At 34.7% G+C, this 7799-nt stretch overlaps 1 protein-coding gene across 1 annotated transcript in view; it reads left to right on the top strand.

Moving 5' to 3' along the window:
• LOC117107485 overlaps positions 1-7799 on the top strand; it is a 28260-nt gene that overhangs the window by 7780 nt on the left and 12681 nt on the right. Inside the window, exon 2 of the mRNA XM_033249187.1 lies at positions 6657-6808. The gene's annotated coding sequence lies outside the window, so the exon portion shown is untranslated. The remainder of the gene's footprint in view (positions 1-6656; positions 6809-7799) is intronic.

Genomic DNA, 7799 nt, shown 5'->3' with positions numbered 1-7799 from the left:
CCAAGTTGTTTTTTTTTTTTTTTTTTTTTTTTTTTTTTTTTTTTTTTTGTATACTAGTTAAAAAGTCATCCTACTTTTTTGTATTTTTGAATATAATCAATAGTAGGGAGCTTTCGATTTGTGCGACGACACTCGACGCTAGAACGGAATCATTCATGCGTGACCGTCCTACCGGGCGTCCTGCGTTCTCTGCCTACGTAGAGGTTTGGCAAAATTGCGTCCTAGAATCCACGCGACGAGGGGAGAACTTAACGTTCTCGCATGCATAGATGACTTTTAGTGACGTCATTACGTTCTACGTCCCACCCTCGTTGTGCAATCGAAAGGTCCCTAATTATGGCCTCTAGGAATTGTTAAAGTTATATTTTTAGACCTACTGTATAGGCTCATGAACGGGCCCCCAATAGTCCCGGCACCCAGTGCTTTGCACTGCCTATACCTACGTCACAGTCTCCTCGTCTGAAGCCACAATTACTTTCAAAGCGCTTGCTATTCATATTTTGTTTATATTTACCACTCAACATTCTACGTATTGTATTTCTTTTAAACCACACACTATTGTAATCTGAAGTTCAATTCATGTACACATAGTGCTGAGTGCTGTAGTATAACCAAACTAATTCCTCCATGGTACAACGAACATAGTTTTACAGTTAACAGGACTAATAAGCCTACTATCCTCTTCTTACAGTTCCCAGTCTTCCAGTATTCAATTGGATTAACATACATAATACCGGAATGAATAATGATTACTAAAAAGGCCTATGGCATTGAGGAGAGGTCAAAGCCTTCCTTCCGTCCTGGTTAAACATGATTAATACATAGGCATACTTCTTTCCTTTTTTTACATTATAGGCCTAAACATTACATTATTATTGTAAATTACTATTTATTTATAGTGCCAGTTAGAAACTTTTGGAAGCAATGAGCCTATTTTATACCTAAAGACCAACTAGGCCTATTTTCTTTCAATTATTTCTTATAAATTGCAAATGTTTATTAATATTTGTTTAATATTATTTAAAGCAGCATTATCGAAAATAACTATTATTATTCAGAATGAACAACTATATGTTAAGCCTATAATGCGTTAAACCTGTCAATGCGACCGACTATGACGAATTACATTAAACGCCCCGACCCTGTCCGGCGAGTAGGCCTCTGTACAATTGGTAAACTGACTCTCGTCTCAGTTTAGATTAGTACTGTATAACATTGAAGTTGAGCTCATAATATTACATAAAATTAGAAGCCTGTCAAAACGGCTATTTATCTTAATGACAAGCATAGGCCTACTTCAAATTCACATTTTTAATTGTCCTCAGCAGTATGAACATTTTATGTTCAAAGATATAATTTCAATGCGCAGATTTTTGGGTAGGCCTATGCGTTTTTGTCAGATTCTTATCAATAGACTTTTACTAAAAAGGCAAATATTAGGGTGAACATTCACACCGAATCCAAATTTTTGGAGCGGAAAGCCTAACGAGTGCCGTAGCGATCAGAAAATCGAATCAGTGTGTAAGAGAATACGGACTCGGCGTTCAGCACTTCTGAAACCTGAAACGCGGTCCAAGTGTGAATGCAGCTTTACCTTTAGGCAATGAAGAACGTCCTGATGATGATGAAGATGATGATATGATTATTACTATATTATTAATATCACTATCAACATTATCACACTATTATTATTATTATTATTATGTTATTATTATTATCATCATCATCATCATCTATATCATATTACTTAATAATATATATATTATTATTATTATTATTAATAATAATACCATTATCAATATAGTACGGTAATTATTAGGCTTACTGCAAGCAATATTATAATTACTATCATTCTCATTAACATTATTACTTATTATTATTATTATTATTATTATTATCATCATCATCATAATCATATAGAATTGTCATCATATTTTCTATCATTATTATCATCATCCTCATCGCTATTATAATTATCGCCATTATCACTGTTATCAGCTCATCACGGGCAGTGTATGATTAACATCCTTAGGTTTGAAATCATGTATGTCATTTGCTATTTATGTAAATTATAAAGGAACAGTCTGTAAAGAGCATTACCGGTACTTTTAAAAGACCGTTTAGAATAACGAGCGTAACATGTAACGTTGAGCAGATTTCATTATTCATCACTATTAATACAGCTATTAACGTTCGCCAAAACGATTATTGCTACAACGTAGAGGTGATAACTGCTGATGAAATTATCATAATGGTGCATAATCCTAAATAAATAAATAAATTCCTCTCCACTGAGGAAGAAATAATCTTGACCGAAAGTTATACGGTACATATATACGGTGTTTCCTTTTTCAGCAGCGTCTTGTTGTGGCTCTGTCTCTTATACACATCTAGATGTGTATAAGAGACAGGTGTGTGTGTGTGTGTATGTGTGTGTATCTATTTAAATGTATTTATTTATTTATTTAAAAACCTAGCATAATTATTATTATCATCTCCGTCAGGAGATTTTTTCTATCTTCGCTGGAGATACATGTTTTCAGTCGTGAGTTTGTGTGTGTATGTGTCAACTTTTGGTGTTTTCGTATGCGTGTGTTGTGTTCACAGTATCTCAAAAAACGGCTGCACAGATCTAAATGAAAGTTACAGGGAGTATTAGGTATGAAGCAAGGATGTGGTGATTACAGTTTAATATGGACGTAGGGTGTGGATATGAGGACCATTAAAAGGAAAACGTCCCAGACCAGATATTTCAAAACCTAATTAACTGATCTGAATGAAACTTTCGTGACAGTTTAACAAAGTTACAAGGAAGGCATTATTAAATTTTGTTACAATCCAAATTCAGGTGTGAATTTAAGGGCATTTTTACAGTGTCAGTAGTTAACAAATAAAATGTTTAAATAGGCCTACAATATGTTGCTTGGGTTTTGTGTTCAAAAACGTGTAGTGAAAAGTAGGCCGACAGTGAAGTTGGGTTGGTGTTGCTTGAAGTAAATTAGGAACACATTTGATTGATTTTATAGAAAGGGATTTGATCGGGCGGAGGTAATGCTGCTGTTGCTGTTGGTGCTGTTGTTGTTGCTGTTGGTGTTGTTGCTGTTGCTGCTGGTGCTGCTGTTGCTGTTGTGGTTGCTGTTGGTGTTGTTGGTGTTGCTGCTGGTGCTGGTGCTGTTGTTGTTGTTGCTGCTGCTGGTGCTGGTGCTGCTGTTGTTGTTGTTGCTGCTGCTGGTGCTGCTGCTGGTGCTGTTGTTGTTGATTTTGGTGTTGTTGCTGTTGCTGCTGGTGCTGTTGCTGTTGGTGTTGTTGCTGTTGGTGTTGTTGGTGTTGTTGGTGTTGCTGCTGGTGCTGGTGCTGTTGTTGTTGCTGTTGGTGTTGTTGTTGCTGTTGCTGCTGCTGGTGCTGTTGTTGTTGCTGTTGGTGTTGTTGCTTTTGCTGCTGGTGCTGCAGATGTTGTTGCTGTTGGAGTTGTTGCATGTTGCTGCTGTTGCTGCTGCTGTTGCTGCTGTTGGTGCTGCTGCTGGTGCTGGTGCTGTTTTTGTTGTTGTTATTATTATTACTATTATTTTTATTATTGTTAATATTATTATTATTGTTATTATTATTATTATTAAGAAGAGCGATGGAAAGAAAACGCAAGCGAAATTGAGTGAAATAGGATATTAAATGAAGGAATCGAATTTTGTGTCCACGGAATGGAAAATAAGATGAATCATATTTGTGACGAAGGGTCATTGTACGGGACAGGAAAAGAAATGGATGAAGTGGATGGTCAGGAGATCGTACATTATCACCTGGACTTTTCGCAAATGTAGTGCAAAGTCTTTTTGTGAAAGGAATAACTTTAAAATTGGAAACATAGTTCGATATGTACCATGATCGGAGCTCTGTTATCGCTTTGCATCTCCCTGGAAGCATACAAAGGGAGTGAAATTAGTTGCTTGTAATCGAATTCAGATTCTCAAGCCATGGATTATTCTGCGTATAAAGCAGAAGATTCGAGTTCAAACAAACTGGGCCACTGGGTTTCTGTTTATGACAGAGATCAATAAGACTTTATTTTCAATATTTTTATGACTATTGCTGTCGGATCCTGTTTTTGACTATTGAACAAACGCTGCTCATAAAGGCAGCGTTTTAAGTTTGCTTCTATATAACAACACTTGACAATTAACACAGAGCCAATAATCAGCATAGGCCTATTAAGTAATCATTAACACCATCAACATCGTCATTCTTACTATTATCAACATCATCCAATCATTATGATCATAATTATGATAACAATAGTGCGATTTTGAATATTATACACCTTGTTGAGTTTCCTTTGTAGTTTTACACACAATTTTTTGATCGAATGCAAAATTGATTTAGTGATGTAAGTACTGTGTCTATAAACGTACATCAGATGGACAAATAGCCTATACATCAACCGGACATAACAATTAGCTCTCAGTATAAATGGTGCCACAACATCGAAAGTAGCTCTTAAAGAGGTACTTTATCATAACAGGCATGGCAAGTTTAATTGAACTAAGAATTAACTGCGAAGTACGGTCTATTAATAATATATTCTTATTATTATAAATAATAATACTATTTTTTAGTAGGCCTAAATATATTATTGTAATTTATTTATCACGGTTATTATAAATACTGTAAATAAATAGTATTAGTTATTATTATCACTATTAGGAGTGATGTTTTGCCTTACCTGACGTGTTATTATACCAATTACTCAATACGTCCCCAAATACTTGAGAAAAAAAAATATCACAAGTGATTCGGGTGGAGGGAATCGAACCCCCGACCTACAGATAACTAGCCTGGCGTCATCATCACTAGACTACTAGGCCTAATTATAATCATCATAGCAAATTCGGGTTCTATGAAACTCTTATTAATTTGAATATCCGTGTAAATTGTCAATATTATGATGATAATGATGATGATGATGATGATGATCATTATGATGATGATGATGATGATGATGATTATGATGATGATGATGATGATGATGATGATGATGATGATGATGATGATGATGATGATGATGATGATGATGATGATGGTTATGATGTTCATACTGGTACTGATGATGCCGATGATGATGATGATGATGCTAATTCTGATGATGGTAAAAATGACTTTGCTGTGAGCAATGTAGGCCTACTGTACAAGCAACCCCACCCCTCCATATGCCTTATGCCCTATATATAAAGATCAACAAACCAACATACGGAATTCATATGACATGATTTATCTGTTATTATCATTATTTAATGTTTGATTTACAGTATGTAAATGTGTTGTCAAACAATAAAGACGGATATTCGCTTACGGCGCATAATTATAATCATATTACCATAACAAAGTCGGGTTCTAGGAAAACTGTTATTGTGTTGTATGCCTCTCCGTGTAAATGTTCAATATTATATGACTATATCCGAAACACTAACGTCTGTTTATATTGTTTACTGAGCAACTGTAAATAGACATATGCCTATGTTATGTGTATACATTCATGGTTGTTCCATGGACCTATTATTAATAGGTCCATGGTTGTTCAATAACGCGTCCTGATATGTCAGTTATTATGTTTGTAATTAATTTGATTGACACTATTGATAATGAGCCAATCGTAATGAATGATTTTTAAGTGATTTTGAAAAAGCGAATGATTTTTCAACAATCTTGAATGAGGATAAACTACCCACCAATTTCTAATCACTTGAAACACGCAAAAATAAAATAAAATATAATTTTAAAAAATACCATACAATAAAATATCATAGAAAACATCATGCAGGCCTATCTAAATATTATCAATATATATTGAGATTAATTATAGATAAAAAATTAGGGAAATTATGAATATTATATAATATAACAGATAAATATATATCCCTTCTTCTTATATAAGCATATATAATAATAATAATAATAATAATAATAATAATAATAATAATAAAAAGAGTGCTCGAATAGGAACATGTAATAATGGTATCTCCCCTGATATTTCAGTTGTGTGGTTACATGTGGGTTATTAAATAAATTAATTTGATTTAATTGTCATCATGATAATTGAATAGGTCCGCCCAGTGTGATTGCAGAAGTAATCCCATGACGTTTTAAGTGTCTTGTAAACAACCTCGTATATTATCTGTTAGGACCAAAAATGTATTGGCTGTCCCCGGCAACTGTGATGTTATAAAAATGTACGGTAACGTAAATCAAGCGACAGCGAGCGACTCAGAAATCATTGATGGCTTCTCAGAAAACAAATCAAGTGTGAATTACAGAACACATTAAATGTCTTATACGATGCATGTCTTTTGGGGACCATTCAGCGTCACCTGGTTGCTAAGCAACAACATAATATAAAACCGTCTATAGTGTCGTCAACTCTCATTGCGCTATCCATTTCTTTAGAGATCGTTTCCTTCACTTTCGTTGTTACTGTTTGTATAAATAACGTCACAATCTTTAAAGTCTATTATTATATTGGGATTATTAATAACATATTAACATATTATTAATAACAGATCATTATGGATTAATCCGTTTAACAGAATTCATTCCTTAAGTCGATTCGTCATCAGTGCAGTGACCTATAACCAAGATATCTTATACTTATACTGCCGCCTCACTTACAGATTACAATATGATACCTGGAAATGTTGAACAGGGCAAGTGGTAATTGCTTGTGCTAATAGCACCTTGTACTTTGAAATATTAAAGTGTAACAGTGATGGAACAACCGCAGATAGAAAAGCTACTTTAGAGCTGATAGCTTGCTTATTCCAAGGTAAGACTTACATATTGCTATAAGGGTTCATTGAAGGGAGTATTGAATATCACCTGTCGGTGGGTAACGCATGGACGGCATATCGAACTGCGTTCAATCAATGTAGGCCTATCACCTTTCGGATATACACTCGGAGGTGTGTATTGTGACTAATTTAACGTTTCAAAAATAACAAGTATGTCTATTGTTTATAAGGTTATCATAATTATGCATACATCGTGTGCGTTTGAAATAAAAACAAGGCCTATATGACTCTCTCTCGCCAGCTGCCGTAGCCACTGTATTTGGCAGCACATATTTGGCTATTATTTTATTTACTTTGGCTATTATTGTCGTTGATTTCATTGGTTCAGCCTCGATATTCAATGGTCAGCGTGTGCGTAGGCCTACAAGTTGTTTCAACACTCAGGATGTTTCAACACTCAGGATGTTTCATTTCAACAAACAATGGAGGACGAATGTAGATATCTTCTTCTATGTAGATGTGCTCTCATTCAGCGATAACACTTATTCCACAGAAGTGCTCGAAATATTCGTACTAAAATACATTTATGTCTATAATGCCAACGTTTACGTTTCTACTTTGTGCAATCGTACTTATTTTACATTATCAAAACATACGTGGAACTACACACAATATATATAGGCCTATAGGCCTATATACATACATATATATATGCATATAACATAAATCAAGGTAGCCGTTAACACTGTTAAATCATATATAAATAATCAAAGAAAGGTAAATACAGTGTTCGAATAAAGGACTTAATAAATACACCGTGTAGCATAGCTCTCAACGAATGTAGTGCTGTAAATAAATGAATAAAGAAATTGTGTAATAAAATGCTTCTGGCGGGACTCGAACCTGCGACCTCTCGCTGTCAAGGCGAGTGTCATAACCACTAGACCACGGAGGCTTCATGGTTGAACAGATTCAAATACCACCAGATACACTCTATTACACAATAGGTACGGCTAGAAACAAATA

Source organism: Anneissia japonica, unplaced genomic scaffold (genome assembly GCF_011630105.1).
Source record: "Anneissia japonica isolate Jap-2015-1 unplaced genomic scaffold, ASM1163010v1 scaffold288091_len1417266_cov198, whole genome shotgun sequence".
NCBI lineage: Eukaryota > Metazoa > Echinodermata > Crinoidea > Comatulida > Comatulidae > Anneissia > Anneissia japonica.
The sequence above is the reverse complement of the archived record's forward strand: the minus strand, read 5'-3'. Positions and strand labels throughout refer to the sequence as shown.